This window comes from Onychomys torridus, chromosome 4 (genome assembly GCF_903995425.1).
Source record: "Onychomys torridus chromosome 4, mOncTor1.1, whole genome shotgun sequence".
Taxonomy (NCBI): domain Eukaryota; kingdom Metazoa; phylum Chordata; class Mammalia; order Rodentia; family Cricetidae; genus Onychomys; species Onychomys torridus.
In genome coordinates, this window is record NC_050446.1 from 50,602,010 (window position 1) to 50,620,174 (window position 18,165).

Sequence of the window (18,165 nt, forward strand, 5' to 3'; positions counted from 1 at the left end):
CTCCCGCTAACTCCTCCCATCCACACAGGAGCCCTGAGATTGAGTTCTAGAGCCCAACTTGAGCAGAGACTCCAGCGTTTGCGTCCTTTCTCCCAGACCTACAGGCTCAGCAGACACTTTACTCACCCAGTGATCGAGGAGCACAGCTTTATTAAATAGTTTTCTAGTGCCTAACACGGATTTGAGCCTCTTCTTAGTCTCCAATATCAGTTTTCTTGCCTCCCTCTGCAATGCTATACATTTTAGAGTGAATCTCTATTTTAATTGTTTTTCTTTAAAAAGCACTTTTTAGATTTATTTGTCTTATTTTATGTGTATGAGCATTTTGATTGCATGTGTGTCTGTGCACCACATGTGTGCTTGGTGCCTGCAGAGGTCAGAAGGCATTGGATCCTCTGGAACTGGAGTCGTGCATGATTGTGAGCCACCATGTGGGTACAGGGAACTGAACCTGGGTCCTCTGCAAGAACACATGCTCTTGACTGCCAAGCCATCTCTCAACCTCTAGAGTTTATTTTTAACTACATGGTCCCAATGTGAAGGACCAAACTGTGCCTTAATCACCCCTTGTTACTGAATAAATAAGCCCCAGAATTTCTATAGCTGTACACAATAAACACTTTGTTTTCACTCATGAAATTCTGAGTGGGGAGAAGGTAGTGGGGTGCTCACCTCCACACAGTCGCTCAAGGATTCAGGATGTCCCAAGCAAAGCCAATGCTGCCGTGGGGGCGGCATCCATACCCCCAGAGACTAGAGGGGCCAGACTTCTCTGTCGGGCAGTCTGTGGGCACAGGAGAATCTCTTGGGGACTAACTGGCCTTAGTTAGCAAGTTGGTACAAAGAAGAGGTGAGGGTAGGCAGCAAACAAACCTGGAAATTTGGAACCTTTTGCTTTGAATTCCCAAGATTAAGGGATCCCATGGCAAGAGAGCTGTGAGCTCCAACAGCTGTTTTAGACTTCTCATTAAAGAAAGGGTGGGACGGGGGTGGGTGGCTCATCATAGAGAGCTTGCCTGGCAAACACTGGGTTCCATCTCCAGTACTGAATGAATGAATGAATGAATGAATGAATGAATGAATGAATAGGGCCAATGAAAAGGCTCAGTTCAAATCCTCAGATCCATATGGAGGAAAGGAAACATTGACTTCTGAAGTTGTCTTCAGACCTTCATATATGTGTTATGACACGAGTTGGTCCATATACATACACAGGTACACACACACACACACACACACACACGCACACGCACGCGCACACGCACACGCACACACACACACACACACACACGCACACACGCACACACACACACACATAACAAAGTACAATAAACATTTTAAAGAAAAAAAAAGGCTTAAAAACAAACACTTTAAATACATAAAGCTATGATTGGATCAGGTCAAAGGCATAAGTAGGTCCAGAAGCAATTGAACCTTCAAGGCTTTGGAGGAAGTGAGGATGTAGCAACAGAGTGCAGAAAGGAGGAAGTCAGAGGCAGGAAGAAATGAGGCCCAGAGCAGTTCTGGGTGCTTGGAGGAGGACCTGAGCAGGGAGAAGGAAGCATGCTCTGTGGCTGTGTTCACAACGCAACGTGAGTACAGGACTTAACAATGTGTGGACCATTGGACACTTTGGCATGCACAAAATCCTGGCCAGGGTGGATTTAAGAGGGGGAGAATCGGAGGTGCCACCTCTGCAAAGGGTGGCAAGGAGATGAGGTGGGAGCCAGAAGAGGGTAGGAATTCCAGCCACGCACACCCCATAGTCTCACAGGACACCTAGTCATTTCCAGGTCATCTTCTGCGTGTGACCACATGATCTATGCGCATGTGTGGAGTGGCCACGTGGGCCTGTGTGCACATGTGGGGGGGTGCCCTTAAGAAGTCAGGCCCCGTGTCCCCCCTTACCCCCCCCAGCAGGCCTGATCACATCTATCCCTTTCTCCATGTCTTAATTAGTCTTGTTAGTGGATTCTGTTGTGTTTTATGACTTTTCCTCACAGGGTAAGAGCTCTGCTAAAAACTATCATAGGGAAGAGATCACAACATAAGTACATGAAGATCACAGTGATCCAGTAACAGTGACAATGTAGCTAGAAGCAGAAGGAAAGAGACATGAAAATGTTTCTGGAGGTGAGATTTATTATTATAACTTGCAAAATAACAAGAAAATCTCATCCTGCTCAAACCCTGAAGTTCTACTCTTTCATGTCCAATGGCTCTAGAATATTCTTCCTTCCTTCCTTTCTTTTTTTTCTTTTTCTTTTTTTCTTTTTTTCTTTTTTCTTTTTTTTGTTTTTTGAGTGCACCATAATTTGCCTAAGCAGCTCTTTATCCCTGGATCCTTGGGCAGCTTTCTTTACATTTCTGTGTGCATTAGCATTTCTACAAAATCATATCATAAACCACCTTTCCCGATTGTCGTTTAGGATACACTCCCCAGAGTAGAAGAAGTCCTTAAATAACCTCAGTGTGTTTCAAACAGCCTGACTCTCTAGTTAGGACTGATGGGTCACAGGCCCACTCTGATTGAAACTTGCCTCTGATTCTGCCACACTGCACTGTGACGGTGGTTCTGGGGTTGATCAGCATCTGCCTCTCCCACTGTGAAGAGAGAATAATGACCGGGTCTCTTTGCTCAACACTGTAGCCACATCTGGTTGATGGGAAGTCAGTCATGGTTGTGAGGAGTGAGTGGACGTAATCATAATTCAAGAGTAGAGTGGCAGGGTATGGTAGTGCAGCCTAGAATCCCATCCCTGCAGAGGCTGAGCCAGGGGGATTTCTGGTTCCAGGTCAGTCCAGGCTATTGTCAGACCTGTATCAAAATAATCATAAAAGACTAGGATAGACCGTGCTGCACGTTTTTATTTGAGGATAAAATGAGAATGTGACTATCAATCTATCAATAACCCCGATGCCATCCTGGGTCCCTCCGAAGTGTTTATGATTGACTAATGAGTGAATGGAAGGTAACGTAATTATAAAAAGCACACCAAAGAAAATAATAAGTAAATTAAAAAGCACACTCATTTTCATGTTTTGATGAATGGATTATTGCAGATCCTTCACTTCTGTCTCCACTCACATTTTAGAAAGTTTATTCTTTTTGTTTGTTTGTTTTGTTTTTTCGAGACAGGGTTTCTCTGTGTAGCTTTGCACCTTTCCTGGAACTCACTTGGTAGTCCAGGCTGGCCTGGAACTCACAGAGATCCACTTGGCTCTGCCTCCCGAGTGCTGGGATTAAAGGCATGAGCCACCACCGCCCGGCCGAAAGTTTATTCTTAAGTAATTTCATGCATGTATACAATGTATTTAGATTATACCCACTCTCAACGTCCATCCTCAATTCCTCCTGTATCCCTTCTCCTCCCAAATTCACACCCTATTCTTTTAAACAAAATCACAACCCACTGATCCCATTAGTGCTGCTTCTACCCCAGTCACATTTTAAAATTTCATTTAATTTTACGGAGACGGGTCCCTGACTGGCCTGGAACTAGCTATGTGGACAAGACTGGCCTTGAACTCACCTAGTTCCGGGATTCAAGGCGTATGCCGCCACACTGGTCGCCATATTTTGATGGGGCTCCGCGGTTGCTCAGCCCAAGCATCTCCTTTGCAGAATGCTGCTCAGCAGCCCAGCGGCCAGCAGGTGGCAACAAACCGTCATTAAAGAGGTGGTGGATAACCGGCAGAGCCCTTGGAAAGGGCTGCGTCTCCGGCCTGCTGTCCCGGGGTCCCCACTGTGGAAACACCAAGCCGGCCAGCCTGAAAGTCCTAGGACTCTCGCCCGAAGCTCGGCGCATTCCCAAGAAGCGGCGGGCTCCCCTCACAAGAGTCTTAGCTAGAGTCCAGCTCAGCTCCTCGCCGTTGCTCTGCAGAAAATCCAGGGGACCTGAGCAGGGTGGCTGGAGTGCTGGCTGCGACAGGTTTTATCCAGTTTACATCAAGTGACCTGCCTCTGTCAGGGCTTCTGTCTGCTAGAAATGCTCGGGCTTTTAAATTCTATTTTTTATTATTATTATTATTATTATTATTATTATTATTATTTTGGTTTTTTCGAGACAGGGTTTCTCTGTGTAGCTTTATGCCTTTCCTGGAACTCAGAGATCCACTTGGCTCTGTCTCCTGACTGCTGGGATTAAAGGCATGAGCCTCCACTGCCCGGCTCCTTATTACTGTTTTGAAGTTTTGTTTGTCAGACAGGGTCCCTCTACATGCTCTAAGCTGACCTTAAACTTGTGATTCCCCTGTCTCATCCCCCTGAGTGTTTTTATTTACATACGTGTGCTTTCAGATCCACCCTCACCCCCAAACTCACAGCAGCTCAGCAGGGTGGTGTTGCCTGTGATGTGTCCGAGATCACCTTAGGCTGCAAGTTGCAGACTAACCAGAATTTGATGTTTCTTTGTGTGTATATGTGTTCATGTGTGTGGTGTGTATGATCACATGCATGTGCACATGCATGTGTGTTGGGCAGTTAGAGGCCAACTTTATCAACCACTCGTCACCTTCTTTCTTTCCCGTAGATGTCCTAGAACTCACTTTGTAGACCAGGCTGGCTTTGAACTTTAATCCACCTACCCCTGCCTCCCAGGTGCTGGCATTAAAGGTGTGCACCACCCTGCCCAGTCCCACCTTATTTCTGGAGATAGGGTCTCTTACCGAACCTAGAAATCACCGATTAAACTAGATTCGCTGGTCAGCAGAATGCATGGACTGATCTCTACCTCCCCAGCTGTGGAGTTACAAACACAAGGCACTTACACGGGGTTTAGGATCTGAATCCAGGTCCTCATTCTCTTGTGACAAGCACTTTGCTGACTAAGCTATCTCCCCAGCTCCAGAATCTGAGGTTTCTGGTGCCAATGATGATGCTCCATACCACTACCCTCGGGGTTCAAACTGCACCCCAACCAATCCCTTCTAAGACAAGAATGAGCCTAGTGGCTCAGAGGTGGTTCTTCTTGCTTCCCATCCTTGATTATATGTAAAATTTCACTTGGATTTTCCTTGGAGAAGGCAAAAATAACTGCTTTGTGCTGGCAAACTTTATGTCAGTTTGCCACAAGATAGAATCATTTAGGAAGAGGAAACCTCAATTGAGAAAATGCCCCACCTTGATTGACCTGTTGTGCGTTTTCTTAATTTATGACTGGGAGGGCCCAGCTCATTGTGGGTGGTGTCATCCCTGGGCTGGTGGTCCTGGGTGCTATTTTTAAAAAAGGCGGGTAGAGCAAGCCATGAGGAGCAAGCCGGCATGCAGCATTCCTCTGTGGCCTCTGTTTGGGTTCCTGCTCTGCTGGACTCCCTTTGGTAATGCACTGTGATGCAGAACTCTAAGCTCAAATAAACCTTTTTTGTCCCCACATTGCTTTGGGGCATGGTATTTTATCACAGCAATAGAAACCCTAACTAAGACAACACTGAACAGGAATTATAGCTGGGCACAACCCCTTGGATGATGCGGGGAAATGCTGTGTTGGGCAAACACTGCTCTGCCTTGCTCTTCACATTCCCTGGATCAGGCACAGACTAAGAAAAGGGGGTCTCCTGAGAAAATTGAATACATCCTGCCTCCCAGAGTCCATTATGAACTATACTTTGTTATGCAGGGTCTCAGTACCAGCAATCTGCAGAAAACACTGGTGCCTGGGAGGCCATGCTGAATGACAGTGAATGGGGGCAAGTTTGCTAGCTCAAGGAAGAACCTGAGTGAGGAGCAGAGGCTGGGCAAGCAGGAAGGCAGTAACCGGACAGACATGAGAGAGGAGACTGGGTATTCATTTTAAGGAGCGTTGCTAGATATTTAAAATACACTCTTACTTTTGGCATTTTCTCAAGAAAGATAAAAGATTTGCTTTCTATTCCCTTTTTTTCTGGTCTGGACCAATGCAAAGCCTGGACCACATAGAATCCTGGATTTGTGTTAGTTACATAAGCAAACTTTAGTCTTTGCCGTGCTTTAGAAGAGTCAAAATCATGAGCATTTCACCCCCCATTTGTCAGCTGCCTGCGTTTCTATTCTGAGAGGTGTGAGATGGTGAACATTGTTCCTCACTTGGATTCCTCAAATAACTTAATTAGTTCCAATTTGGACTAAGAATATTCTACTGTTGACACTCTGACAAAACTATCAAAAAATAAAATTAATGAAGAATTCTTAAAAAAACCTTACATTAATAGTACAGCACTTTTTATCTACCTCACCAGGAACAGATAATTTAATTTTTATTTATTATTTATTATTATTAATTTTTTTGTTTTTTTGAGACAGGGTTTCTCTGTGTAGTTTTGGATCTTTTCCTGGAACTCACTCTGTAGCCCAGGCTGGCCTCGAACTCACAGAGATCCGCCTGCCTCTGCCTCCTGAGTGCTGGGATTAAAGGCATATACCAGCAACGCCTGGCTTTAATTATTATTATTTTTTTTAATTTTGTTTTTTTAAGAATTTTCTCATAGGAAGAACTGCATAGGTAAAGAAGTCACATAAATGTTATTTTTCAACCTGGGTGTATTTTTTCACAATGGGATTTTCCTGTAATCTTCCGGTGAAATTAATGACATTAATGCAACACACTCGAATCTTCAATTGTGACTGTCTTCAGCCTTTGAAAATGTGTCTAGCGGGATGATGCCTGTTTTCATTATGACCTGGAGTGGCAATCAAACCCTCCTAAAATACTGCCAGAGGTGAACGCTTACCGTGCTCCCAGAATACGTAAAGCAGATGCTGCAAACACATGTAAAATCAGTGCTAGAGTATTAACGGACCCTCTTTCTCCTTTCCCATCTTCTCAGACAACAGACCTGGCTGTCTACCCACCATCTGAGCAGTGTTCTAACGGCTGCAAACCCTTGTGGCTAAAAAATGGACAGCTAACAAAGAGCTGGGACTCCAGGGGACAGCCCAAGGCCTGAATCCCTTTGAGCAACAACTGGATGAGATCAAAGCAGACTCTCCAAGGGCTGCAGGCGCAGAGTGGAGCATGTTCGTGGGCACTCCGCATACAAATGTGATCTAAGCTTGCTCTAAATTGGCAGAATGATCAATGCATGGGCACGTTTCTTTTCTTTCCTTTTTTTTTTTTTTTTTTTTTTTTCCGAGACAGAATTTCTCTGTGTAGTTTTGCTACCTGTCCTAGATCTCGCTCTATAGACCAGGCTGGCCTCAAACTCACAGAGTTCCTCCTGCCTCTGCCTCCCGAGTACTGGATCAAAGGCATGCGTCACCACTGCCCCGCATGGGTACGTTTCTTTAGAGAAGGCCAGAGTAAACTTGACAAGTGCTTAGGGTCTCACGGTCATGATTTTCTGAAGTCTATGTGTCTCATCTTGGGAGTGTATCAATGATGGGGGGGATGGGCTTGTGTGCGAACATGCCATGTGTGGGATTGTTAGGGCTCTATTGGTGTGTGTGGGGGCATAGCACATGCTTATTGATGGTGTGTGAGGGGGGGATAGCACATGCTTATTGATGGTGTGTGAGGGGGGATAGCACATGCTCATTGATGGTGTGTGTGTGTGGGGATAGCACATGCTCATTGATGGTGTGTGCCCTTTCTTCTTGTAATGAATTAGAATGCAGGTAACAGGTCCACAATCATCTAACCAGACTTTTCAAGCCTGAGTTTCCTCTGAGCACTGTTTTCATTTGTCACCCTAATTTTAAGTACATTGACCTCATACACCTAGTACATGACCCATAGTCAGTGTTATTTACATCACCACCTTCTAGGAGTCCCTTCTGTGTGCTGGACTTTGTCAAAATCCAGGTCACACTGGCAATTCCCAGAGGTAGGGGTGGGGCACCTGGGGCCTCTGGGTAAACACAGTAGTCTGCTGGGGGCACTGATGATTATTGTTGAAGACTTGAGAAAAAAAATTAATTTAACTGTTTGTTGAATGTGCTGCCAATTCTTCATTTAATTTTCCATGAAGCAAACAAAATTATGCATTAGCTATGTTATGACTAAAACCCAAATGTTGATTAATACTTACAGTGATATAATAACAATGTGTAAACCATGAACTATGTCTGCTTGACTGACAGACTTCCAGCCACAGGACAGCTGGTGACGCAGAGAAAACCATCCGAAGAGGCTTTTTCTGCAGGGAGAAGGGAACAGCCCCACCTCCCCTCCAGGTAAGGTAGCCTGTGCTCAACCCCCAAAAAGAAGAGGAGGAGGAAGGGGAAGACAGGGGATGTAAAGGAGAGCCAATATAATGGAGGACAGGGCTTCTCAGAAGGTTAGTGTCCTGCTAGACTTGGGGGAAATTCCATGTTTTTCCAAATAGTCAGTCTCCCAGCCAAACTTTATACCATGTCTTATCTCCTCCACTCCATGTGCACAATGTCAGTGTAAAACAGGGGTTCACTTGAAACTGTCCTTTTCTCCCCCTCCTTTATCCAGGAGAAGCCTGTACTCCCAGAGAGCAGTGGATGGATTCCAGGGACCCTTTTCGCTTCAGGACAGGGTCTCCTATAGCTGAGGCTCCTTGAACTCTGGATTCTCTTGCCTTCACCTGTCCCACAAAACTTTAAGTCTGGGAATGTATTAATAGCTCGGTGGTAGAGCGCTTTTGTACAAGGTCCTAAATTCAATCCTCAGCGGAAAAAGGGGTGGGGGTTTGAGGAAATGGGGAAGAAAGAGTGAGCACAAGCTTTCTCCCTGCAGAAAAGCCTCTTCGGATGGTTTTCTCTGCGTCACCAGCTGTCCTGTGGCTGGAAGTCTGACAGTCAAGCAGACATAGTCTTGGTTTACACATTGTTATTATATCACTGTAAGCATTAATCAACATTAGGGTACTCAGCCGCTGCAGAGCAAACTCCACTATAAAGTGTCCTTCAAGTGCTTCGGAAAGAGAACCCACCTCTAGATAATGGATCACCCAACACTGGACTTCCTGTTCACTGTCTGTCTGGACTTCTCTTCATCCCTCTTATAAAAGCTGTCTTCACCCTAAAACCCCTGGATAGAGACTTGAGATGGGGTCTCCCCTGCCCCCTCCACCAGATCGGCAGCAGGCCAGCAAGCAGTACAGACCTCAGATTCCGGTAACAGAAGCAGTATTGGTTGTGCTGATTTCATGCAGACTGGCCCTTTTCTCTGGTTTCCTCTAAAACTGCTTTCAGAAGTAGTTCATGTTGTTTTGGATAACATTCAACTCCATATTGCTTGCTTTGCAGTTCAAGAAAAATAAAGGCAGCTTTGGCTGGTACTGGGGGCCATATTCCCAGAGCAGTGGACAGCTTCCCGGGACCCTCTGAGCTTGGTGACAGGTCTCTCGTAGTCTAGGCTGGCTTCTAATCTGCTATGCAGCTGAGGTTGTCCTTGAACTACTGATTCTCCTGCTTTATCTTCCAACTTCTGGGGACTGACTCTTAAAAGTGGGCCAGCATGATGGATCAGCTAACAAAGATACCTGCTGCTGAGCTGATTCACATGCATTCCATCTGAGACCCACATGGTAGAAAGAGAAAGCAGCTTTTACAAATTGTCCTCTGACCACCTCATACACACCACGACATGTGCACACACACGTGAACAAGTGCAATAAAAAGAATTTCGGAAAAGAAAACAAAAAGGAAAAAAAACCAGCACACAGGGCGCCTACCTCAGCCGCTTTCTCAGGATATCGGGAGCCCAGACAGACATGAGGGACATTTAAGAGGCTTTTGGGTTGGCAGCAAAGTGCCAGAGGAGTCACCAATGGGAGATTTGGCCATGATAGTCTTCGCTTCCAGCCAGACTGGTTCCAGACAGGAATTAATTGTGTAAGAAGGATGATGCGCTTGTCCTTTTCAGAGCACTTCAAGCTCTACTTCTTAAAAATGCAATTGTCTGGAGACTGTTTCCAGGAGAAAGCACAGGGCAGGTTAGGAGGGCAGCACTTTTTTGGGGGGAGTGGAGGGGGAGGTCACTTCTTGTCCAAAGGCTATTAGCACTTTACTTGAAGAGAAAAGACCTTGTTGTTTTTTAGGACAGCTACCTAAGGATGTATTCTCAGGGGGTGACTCTGGGACCAGCATCCTCAGTGGCACACATCCATGTGTAGAATGCACTTGGCCCATATACATGAAAACTGAGGCTCTGTGGATTCCTCCTAGAGAGGAAGCAGGCCATCTGCCTCCTCCCCTATGATTTGTAAAGGGCAAAGACGCAAAAGCACTAAGCCCGGGAAGTTGGGAGGAAGTCTGTGGGCGGAGGGAATGAAAGGGAGGAGGAGAAGGAGAGGTTGCTGCAAGGGTGTTTCCTGGGAGTCAGCTCCGTCCAGATCCTTACTGCACCTTTGAGATGAGAGGCCCAGGGGGAAAACCTCAATGCAGACAAGGACTGGAAGAGGCAGGGGACAGGCCAGGTGCAGTGGGGCAGCAGAGAGGAAGGACAAGCAGGATTAAGAAGAAAATATAGCAAGGCGTCAGAGCTTGGCAATTGGCACACTTCAGCAAAGCAATTCTTCCCTCTGTATTAGACCAGGATAAATGCAAATAGACCTATGTCCCTGCCACCCCCAGGGGGGAATCACTTGGGACACCTGTTTGGGGATCTAAATTCTGATGTGTTTGATTTGTTACAAGATTATTTTCATCACCTAAAAGTCACCTGATATATTCGTGGTCTGTGTTCTCAATCTGCTTTTTCAAAGCTGGGCTCATTTCCAAAACACCACTCGGGCAGCAGTCAAGGGTGGGCATGATGCTCACCAGTTAATGATAAAATTTCACAGTGAAGTTTTCTGGGTATCCTCAGGGAGGAACCCAGAATTAGCAATCGGGCTGTGACAACTGTAGTATGTGTGTCCCCACACAGGCTGTGTACCATGTCCTCAGCCTGAGGAGGGTTGGCCGGGGGTGAGCAGATGGTACTGGGTCCACCATTCCCTTGCACGCCTCTCCCATCTGGAAAGGCTGCCTGCACATCTTTCTTGGAGTCCTCTGTGTACAGCAGAGCCACAACTCTGGCCCTTGCCCCAGGGGTAGTGCTATGGTTTGATCATTTGGACATATTTGTCCCCAACACCCAGAAGATAAAAGGCAGGAAATGTGTAGTTCCTATTCCCATGTTGGGAGTGGCTGGACCACATCACGTCACTTTAACAGGGAGTCCACGGGACCCTAGAGGCAAACACAGGGTAGGGTGCCCTCAGGCTCAGGAAATCTGGGCTGGTACAGCACATGCTGGGCACTGCCTGGCCTAGAATAGACTCCCTCCTCACCAGGGACTGACCACAGGCCAGTTCACATCCAGTGCTGCTTGTAACAGAACTTCCTTCAGATTGTCACCCCCATGACAGCTACCCACCAGAGGAAGCGATTTCCTCCCAGTCTGGCCACTGTGGAGCAAAGAATGTGAAACTAGATAAAAGAAATGACCCCAGGGCTTTGGTCAGAGGTTTGGAAAATTCTAGTATTCTGAAATAGTGACAGTTGACCCACCAAGACCCAAGGCAGAGTCAGGGGTCAGGGGTAGGAGGAGAGAAATGCCAAGGACTCTTGTATTTTCTGAGTAGCCTAGAGCCCTGCTCCGAATCAGCCATCTAACTTGCTGATTTTTCTATAAACAGACCGCCTCTTCCGGAAGACAGAAGTAAGTTTCACTTCCACCCACATGCAGGATGTTAAAACATTTGAAGAATGATTTGTTCTGGACTGGAGTGGGGTGGGGAACACCCATGTGGAAGCATTCCATGTCTCTTCCTCCAGGTGTATGCCATGTGGCGAGGGTTATGGAAGCAGTGGGGGCTGTAACTGGCTTTGTAAGTGGCCATTTCCTGGCTTTGGGACAGTTAAGGGGAGCCCTGGGTGGCTAGGCTGCTGGGACAGAGCTGCGTGTTTCATTTCCCCCGGGGCTGACTTTGGAGAGCAGCTCTAATGCACCTGATCAGATTTGGATGTGCTCCTGGGGCAGGCTGTCACAGGGTGCAGCAGGGAGCCAGCTCTTGCACCCTAATGGAGTTCAGCTTCTTGTTGAACAGAGGCCACTAAAGACAGGAACTCAGGGACAATAATGTCCTTTTGTGCCTTTGTCTGGGCACCTCATTAAGGTAGAGACCAGCCCGAGCTTTGACAAGACAACCTCTTACTGTGTGCTCCAGAGGAACATAATTGACTACAAAACCCTTTTCCGATGTCACTGATGCCGGATACAAACCCAATTAGCCACAGAGCTAACTCAGATGCATCCTGGGAACATGGAAATACCACGTTCTACAGCTAATCAGACCCATGGAAGGATGGCACATCTGGATGTCATCAGGAAGGGGCCTCTGGGGACATGAGGGGCTGTGTGCTCTTAGAGCCTCCTACCACTGTGGGTGAATTACAAGGCTCCGGGGCATTAATAATCAGAGACCAGCTCCTGTCTACCCAAGGCCTCTGGGTCTCAGAGTATCACTGTTTTATTCAAAGATCGTTTTAAAAGACTTGTTCAGGCCTTAATTCCGGCAGTTTCTCAGTGGCTCCCACAAGTCTCCAGGATTGCTCTGACATCTTGTATGACTTCTCTCCCAAAGACTAAGGAATCCTTCTTTGTGACTCTCCTGAGATGCCAAGTCATTCCAAAGTTTAGTAGGATGTTCTGGACCATCCTGACTTGGTTTGAACTATCAACATTGACCGAAGTCCCTAACAGGTTGTACATAGGGATAAATGTCACCCAAAGGGCAAATGCAGAAAGAACAGTGCCTAGGTTTTGACTGGTCACTAGACGGTGGTGATCATCAGTCACAGTGACATGGCCCACAATGCTGGAGTCACTGTAGTCGCTGGGTACCTGGCTTATAGTAACAGAAGCCCCACCTAGAAGCATCTGTCAGAGTAGGACATTTGGCTTGAATCAAATGCTCAAAACCCATTCAGAAAGCTGGTTGGCATAGGGACTTCCAATGACGTTGAGCTTTACTCTGATTGGTGGCCTTGTCTTAGATGTCTTCAGCTACCCACATAACACTTTGGTCCTTGCTGATGTTCTGGTGGAGTAGTGGGTGGCAAGGGCCTTGGCAAGACCTGGTGTCGTATACACGCTTCCTCTTCACCAAACCTGGGCCTTAGAGCCTTTTAACTCGACAGCTGATGCTTTGAGTGTGGTGGCTGGGTCTCTGGCTTTAGACAGGCAGATAGCATTCTGAAAGAAGTATGGTTGACTTGGATGTGATGAAGCCATGCTGTCATTACAGCACTTGGGAGGCTGAGGCAGGAGGATCCCGCATTGGAGGCCAGCCTGGACTGGATAATGACACCTTATCTCAGAAAAAGAAAAAATGAAAAGAAGAAAAGAAAAGAAAAGAAAAGAAAAGAACAGAACAGAACAGAACAAGTGGGTCGGGCCACCCGAGCGCAGCGTCTGTGGAAGTTAGCTGTCAGCAGTAGAAACAGTTGGCGGCAGCAGGAAAGGGCTGTGCAAGGTTGATGTAAGGGTGAGGCCCGTGGTGAGTCACCGGGAAGTCTGGAGAGTGGGCCTCAGGCCTTGGCCCCAGCTAGCCAGGCACAGTCACGCCAGAGTCCCAGGCCAGTATGAACACATAGCTGTGGTGACTGCTGTTTTCGGCGGTCCCTCCTGGCTCCTGCCATGCCACACCTATGTCTCCTCACTCAAAAACCAGGTGTCCCCTCAGTGGCCTGTGCCTCACAGCAATAAACACCCTCAAGGCCAAAAGTTGAGTGCATTTAGAGGAGCTTGGGGACATGGACATATACATAGGTAGGTACCAGGAAGTTACAGCTCGCTCGCTCTCTCTCTCTCTCTCTCTCTCTCTCTCTCTCTCTCTCTCTCTCTCTGTGTGTGTGTGTGTGTGTGTGTTGTTTGACCAGGAGATAGGTTGTTTTAGATACCTGAGCATATTGTTTCCACAAGTGGAACAGAATAGTTAGGCTGGGGGGGGGGCGGTTAACCCATTCTTCATGGCTATGGGCTATTACCCAGTACACACTGACTCAATTCCTCAGGACCTCAGTCTACTACCCAGCAGCCTCTATCACCTTCCAATGGAGAATACCCAACAGCTTATTATCGTCAAGGGGCTACAGTGTGGACTGAGCAAGGTGGTGTCTCGACCTTCCAAGATTTTCCTTTCAGGACTGTAGCCTGTCTCTTGGTCCAGGCCTAGTGTGCTCCGTGGTGAACATCCGAGCTCTCACTTCTCTTACCCTGTCCAGGCTGTTGACATCTGTGTCTGTCTCCCGCAAACCTCTACGGAGAAAGGACAACATGTAGCTGGAGAGTTTCTCTCCGGGTCCTACCAAGTCCCAGCAGTCCCACAGCCCACTTATAAAATAACCACTCAAAAGTTTATATTACTTATAAACTGTATGGCCGTGGCAGGCTTCTTGTTATCTAGTTCTTACATCTTAAATTAACCCATTTCTATTAATCTATAAGTTGCTGCGTGGCTTGTGGCTTATCAGTATCTTAACATCTGCTTCTCATGGCAGCAGCTGGCAGCATCTCCTGACTCAGCCTTCTTGTTCCCAGAATCCTCCTCTCTCTTTGTCCCGCCTATACTTCCTGCCTGGCTACTGGCCAATCAGCACTTTATTTATTAACTGATCAGAGCAACACATTCACATCATAGAGAACATCCCATAGCAAGAACACGAGACACAAGCAGACATACTGTTGCTCTAGAGAAAGCTTAGGAGCAGGCTGAGGTCTAAGAATGTATATTAGCTAGGTAGGGCTTCTTCTACCTTACTTAGGCAGGCACCCTACTGGGACACTTTCTGTGAGTTCTTGGGTGTCTGGACATTTCACCTAGGAAGTGGGTATGCATCCAAGGGGTGCTACATCCTGTTCCCCACCCTTGCCCCAGTCTCCTGCCTTGGAATCAGAAAGTGTGGCTGGAGGCTTCTGCTGTGAACCTCCTCCATCCTCAAAAGGTCTAAGAAACAGCTCCCTCTTCCTTTATTGTAGCTCTGATTCTCTCCAGAGACCAGATCACCCTGTATCTCTCTGATGCTAGGGCCTGAATTATCCTCCGAGGTTCTGCCATGCTGATGCCCACCCCCATCTCTCTGTCCATGACATTACCAAACGAAGTCCTGAGTCACCAGTAATCTGTCCCGGTGTCTTCCTGAACCAGCACATCTAAAACCTAACAGAGAGCCAGCATCACATTAGCAAAGGCCAACTTGAGAACTGTTAGAAAAATGACAGGCACCTATCAAGCTGAAACACATCTTGGCAGGGGTCTGAGGTTGCTTGAAAGCCGGTAGGCAGTCTAGAGCTGTGAGCACCCCTCAGATGCACTTTGGAGCGGCAGGAGTCAAGCACAGCTCTTCCCCTGGAAGGTAGGAAGAAAACGAGGGGGCTGAGAAACACCAAGAGAGTTCTGAAAAATTCTAACAAGCCTTCTCTGTTTGTCTTCTCCAGGCTTCCGCAGCCGGTCTGCATGCAGTTGGGATAAATTCAGCCCAGGATGAAAATCAGCCCTTCCTCCCCCTCTCTCCTCCCATTTTAGGTGAGAGGAGGAGGTGCCGTGGGGGTAGAGAAAGATCTGGCGAGCTCACCAGCTGGTGCTGCTGCAGAGCTGAGCTGAGCCAGCTTGCTCCGCCCCCACAGAGCGGGGCCAGAGCAGAAACATAGAGGCCCCCCCTTTGGTCACTCCCCCCCCCCCCAGCAGGTGCTGGGTAGAGAGCAGGTAGAGAGACAAGACACATATGAACCTTGGCTTCCACAGCTTGCATGCCCCAAGCACAACCCTGCAGTCAGGCTAGAGAGGCAGCTTCCAGGTTTTGGAGTTCAGCATCCCTTAGAAGGACGCAGTTTGAAATATAGTCCTGCTTGGGAACAGCTTTCTCCTCCCAGCACAGAGTCTGGCCAGTGGATTGTGAAGGGATTGCTGTGGGGCGGTTCTAAGGATGGGAGTTGGAGACAGGGGATGTCAGTAAGTGGGGATGGGGTGCCTGGGATTGGGGATCACATCAGGGGCTTGGATAAGAAGGGGAAGCCAGGAAAACTGGGGTCAATGGGGGCTTAATGCCTGGGGATGATAATGCAAGCCCCCAGCATCATTCAGATGCAGCCTCACCTCTCCGGGGCATCAGGAAGAAGATAGGAAGCCGTGGCCCCAGCCTTGTGCAGCCTGGTTAAAGGCCTTGGGAGCATCTGGATGTAAAGCACGTGACTCTTGCACCCCTGGTCCCTGGGTTGGTTCTGGTAGTCTAAGAGATGCTCAGGGGAGCAGAACTCCTTGAGTCAGGGCTGACTGGAGCAGGGTGTTTTGTCTCATGACACTACAGCTAAGGGGTCAGGTACTTGATCTCTACTTTTGGTTCACTTACGGTTTTTAGGGACCACACCAGATGGTGTCCCATCTGAACCAGGTAAACATTATAGTCTTACTTTGGTGTCTCTGAACCACAGGCTGAGCTCTGAGAGCCTCGTGGGGTGAGGCATTTTTGACTGGCAGTTAATGGACATCTTTTCAGGGGGTACATCTTTTCATGAGTGCACATGGGGAAAACCTCACTTTACAAAAGGGCATTTCCCAGTGTTTACAGGGCCCGGGAGAGGTGAAGTACAGTCCAGTGGTGTTCTCTGGAGAACTCTGCTGGATCTACCTCCAGTGTCCAGGATCCAGAACCAAGAGAGCCCGCACATCCAGATCTTGGGTCTCTCCACCCCACCTTGTAGGCATGACAGTTACCAGAAGCCTCAATGGGGGTAGTACTTCTAGGTCAAAGCTGGAACAGTGACCCACTACACTGAACCATGCAGATGGCTCTTCTCCACTACAATAACCATCAGTTTGGACACCTTTGACTTCAGGTGACACCTGAATGACCCCTCCATTTACCACCAAGCTGAGGAGCTAAATGTTCCCCTGGCTGTGTGGCCAGCAAAGCATTATCTACTGTCTCCTTTTGGGTCCGGTGGAGTAGCCTGAGATGCCCTTCTCAGTGCGGCCTGAGTGGGTGGAGATGGGAGACCTGTGCAGCTGCTGTGTGGTTTTGAGTGGCCTGCTGAGGATCTGGACACAGCATGGCCAGTGGGTGAGGCGGTACACTGCTCTGCTGCTGTGATGAAGGCATTTTGAAGACACTTGTGATGCACGATTGGGCTGCTTAAGTTACCATACCCAAATCATACAGACGGGGTGACTGACACAGTACAGCTCCAAGGTCAGAGCGCCTGTGGGGTTGTTCTTGTGGAGTCCATCCTCCATGGCTGGCAGGGTCGTTCCTGTGGAGTCCGTCCTCCATGGCTGGCGGGGTTGTTCCTGTGGAGTCTGTCCTCCATGGCTGGTGGGATCGTTCCTGTGGAGTCCGTCCTCCATGGCTGGCGGGGTTGTTCCTGTGGAGTCTGTCCTCCATGGCTGGCGGGGTTGTTCCTGTGGAGTCCGTCCTCCATGGCTGGCGGGGTTGTTCCTGTGGAGTCTGTCCTCCATGGCTGGCAGCCTCCTTTTCGCTCCATCACCACAGTCGTCCCTCCGTGACAAGCAAACTTGGGGTTTCTTTCCTTCTTCTGAGGACATTGGTTAGTTCGGATTAGGCCCCTGTGACCTCATTCGATATTAGTTACCTCATGTTTGTTTCTACGTGTAAGCACATTGGATATGAGGGCTTCAAGTTATGGCATTTGGGGGAACACAGTTAGTACAGATCATGTACAGGCAGAGACACACGTGTGGACACATTAATAGAATGAATATTCTGGTCATAGAAGGCAATTTTGATCTAGATTTAGATCTGTGTTTTGTGATCTCCAGGCTTCTGCATTATGAGGAAGAAAACAACAGGGTACTAGCCTTTAAGGAAATACATTTTTCTTTTATTTTAAAATGGTATGTACAATAGGATTTTATCCGGATTGTGGTCAATGGCTGGCGTGTCTACTCCTCCATCATCTCATCCATATCCACCTCTCTGTCTGCACATTTGCACTGAGTGGTATCTAGAGCCACACTGATGAAATGCGTTTTTCTAGGTGCTGGAATCTGAAGTGATTTTGCCTGGGCTTTTGCTTGCACTTACCTCCATGATTCACAATTTATAATAAGGTGCACACATACGTATCTTTTCCAAGCAGAAGGTATTGATGAATTTCTGTGTGCTGACAGTGTCTCTCATGTGTACCCCTGCTTTGTTCCTGAGGAAGGGGGGCCTAGCAGAAGGGAGTGTCCTGGCTTGTAGGCCCAGCACTGTGACTTTGGCCTTGGTCA